The 3,324-nt window shown below is 36.3% G+C and overlaps 1 long non-coding RNA gene across 1 annotated transcript; it reads left to right on the top strand.

Moving 5' to 3' along the window:
- Nucleotides 1-244: 244 nt before the first annotated feature.
- LOC143984232 (uncharacterized) lies at nucleotides 245-2,398 on the top strand. The gene is made up of 2 exons (XR_013274733.1): nucleotides 245-458; nucleotides 2,071-2,398. It is a non-coding gene; the product is annotated as an uncharacterized LOC143984232 (long non-coding RNA).
- The last annotated feature ends 926 nt before the right edge of the window (nucleotides 2,399-3,324 follow it).

Consider the following 3,324-nt stretch of genomic DNA (forward strand, 5'->3'; position numbering starts at 1 on the left):
AAAATATTAACTTAAAGAAATAAAACACCAAACACAGGTGAGACACCTGGTGGTGGAAGGTGATATTACCTTAAAATCACGAGACTCCCGGGAAAGCTAACCATTACATGTTGCCGGCCAATGAGGAGGGAACACATACCCTCTGGGCAGAACTTAGTATAATTTTATGATCTTTTTGTGGAAGAGGATATTTAAGAAATAGAAAGGAGGAAAGGAGGAGAAAGCTCGGGGAGAGCTGGGGGGAGAGAGTCAGGGGGAAGCTTAGGGACCCCCCTGAGAAGGGACAATGGAAGACATGCATGAATACACATTTTTACATTCATGAAGATCCCTGCTCCTTGGAACTCGGAGGTCACACCAAGTAATTCCTCTGTAAGAGAATCCATGTTGAAGCCACGGCAGCCATCTTAAAATTCCTGGTAACCAACACTCCACACTAATAGCCATATTGGAAATGGGTAAATATATGTTTATCATCTATTCTATGTTCTCTTAAATATTGATGTTTTTGAATATTCTATTATTGAAATACTTCTCCCGAATCAATAACCGCCTTTTAGATTTTTCTCTAAATTAAATTTTTCATTATATTTCTTTTTGCATAGATGCCAATTTTATTGACAAACAAATGTCTAATTTATTTCACATTGTTAACCACTTACTTACCTGCAGTATAGTAACGGTTGGACGTGTGAAATACAGACATTCTGTTTAATTGTCAAGTATCAAAAGGTTATTGATTCTACCGAGAAGTGATAATGGTGATAATTGTGTCCAAGGTACGACTACGCCCAGTTTGAGGGTGTTTCCAGTAATTGTCAAAGTGATCAAGTAATGCAATCTGTATTTTAATATTTCATGTAAATATTTGTTTTCTGTCAACCAATAAATGTAACTATTTTGTATGATCACTCGTCTCCGTGAATAAGTTTCACATATATAGACTGTGTCATATAGACTGATTATGTATCTTAAAAATATCTTAGTTAAAAATTACTTAGTAAATATTGTGCGGGAAAATGTCCTTAAAAGCACAACAATACTTATATAATAATCATATGTGGTTACAATTATAGAATTGATTATGAGGTAAGGCATTGTGAAAAATTGAAGTAATTAGTTAACAATTATGAACTAAACCAATATTGAAGGAGACATTCAAATATCATGCAATACTTAAAATTATAAAAAAACGAAATAAAGATTTCCTCAATAATCATGAGTTAATGAAATATGTTACACTACTAATGATATCTTTGTAACCAAAGGTAAAGCTAAATCATAAGATGTAAAGAGAGACAGAGTATAGAGTGGAAGTATAAGGTAGAAAGTGAAGAGTGAAAAAGATAAAAAAAAAAAAAAGAAGGGTCCATGGGTCGATCCAGAAGTCACAGTCCAACCAGTATTGTCAGTATGAGTTTAAATCATCTACCATGGCCATAAAAGATTGTCATTGAATGATAATGGCAAGGAATGTTCTAACCAAGGCTGCTATAGTTTATGAAATTTATGTATTTGGTTTTGTTCAATAGCAGCCATTTTAGTGTGTATCATAAAATTATTCATTCTTTGTTTGGTCTTGGACAGCAACAAAATGGGGGTTTTCCAAGCTCTCGCCACAGTTTGTTTTGCTGCTGTGAGCGAAAATACAAATAGTTTAAATTGGGCATGAGTTAGACACACTTGTTTTAGGCATAATAGTGTCATTGTAGGGTTAGGGTGAAGGGAAATATTGAACATTTTGGAGGCATATGTAAATATTTCTTTCCAAAATGTCTGTACTATTGGACAGGACCACCAAATGTGCTTCTATGTACCTTGTTCTAGACAGCCACAAAAACAGTGATCTGAGTATTCAGGGGTAAATTTAGCGAATTTGGCTAGTACTAAGTACCACTGAGTTAATACCTTATAGTTGGTTTCCATGGCTAGTACATTAGGGGAGGAAGATTTAATTGTGGACCAAATTTTAATCCACTCTGCCTCGTTGTCAGGGCTGGCTTAGCCCTTCCTCCTCTGGGCTGGCCGCTCAGCTGTCGGCTAATTGCCAGCTCTCTTCTCTCTCCACAGTTACCAGCTGTTCCTGATCATGCTTGTCTGACCTGCCAATTTAAAGCCTTCCTGCTCACTTTTTCATTTGCCTTCGCATTGGTCACATCCCAGGGAACCATCTCCTGCTATTTGTTTCAAGACTGGCTTGCTGACATCCCAGCTGGCTTCTATCCTGCTTGCAGTTGGATCCTTGGATCCCTGATGTCTGGACTGGCTGATTACCCGATCTGGTTTAAGAACTTTGGACTGGCTGACTACCCGATCTGGCTACTGGACTCTGGCTATGCTTGACTACGCTTTTTTCTATTTACCTTTTTATTTTTATTAATAAACAAGTGTGATTTGATTGTCTCAGTCTGATTCATGGTTCCTGACACTCGTCTAGAGTGTATTCCAGGTCCTCCTCCCATTTCTGCACATAAGTAGGTATATCTTTATCAGAGTTTATTAGTAGTTGAGACTAGAGGGAGGAAATTCGTCCTCTAGCATGTGGGTCATTTTTACATGTGGATTCAAAACTGGTTAAGTGGGTCAAATTTTGCAATTTATTTTTAAATTTAAGCCTGTGCCAGAGAAAAAAGTAATGTTTAGTAATAGGATTACTTAAGCTAAAACGATTTTTGGAATGTAGCCATAATATATTGGAGATCGATAAAGGTTCACAATCATAAGCCTCTATCAATACCCATAAAGGAATTTCCTTTAGTGGCATGATATTTAGTTAAACTAGCTATTTGAGCTGCTCTATAGTAAGTGGCAAAATTTGGTACTCCAAGACCACCTACATTTTTAGGTAAGTATAATGTTTTGAGAGGGATACGCTATTTTGAGGATCCCCAAATAAACTTAGATACTCTTTTCTGGATAATACGTAAGTAATGAGCGGGGACTGCAATCGGTAATACTCTAAATGAATATAGTAGTTTAGGTAAAATCGACATTAACAACATTTATTTTCCCCAACGAGGAGATGGGAAGGTGGGACCAACTGTTCATTAGGTTCGTAATGTGTTTTAAAATGTTAGTGTAATTAGCAAAGTATAAGTCTGATAAAGAGACTGTAAGGTGAATTCCTAAAAACTGAATTGATTTCACTACCCATGTGAAAGGGAGTGCTACTTTTGCTGTGGTTAATTCTATTGTTGATAGCGATATATTTAATGCTATACATTTTTTGGAGTTTATCTGTAGCCCTGATATGACAGCAAATATGTTGAGAATAGGTATTAGATTTGGGCCTGAAACTTTGGGAGATGATAGGAACAATAAAAT

The sequence above is a fragment of the Lithobates pipiens genome, unplaced genomic scaffold, assembly GCF_037356315.1.
Source record: "Lithobates pipiens isolate NorthernLeopardFrog02 unplaced genomic scaffold, aLitPip1_a1.2 Scaffold_16, whole genome shotgun sequence".
NCBI lineage: Eukaryota > Metazoa > Chordata > Amphibia > Anura > Ranidae > Lithobates > Lithobates pipiens.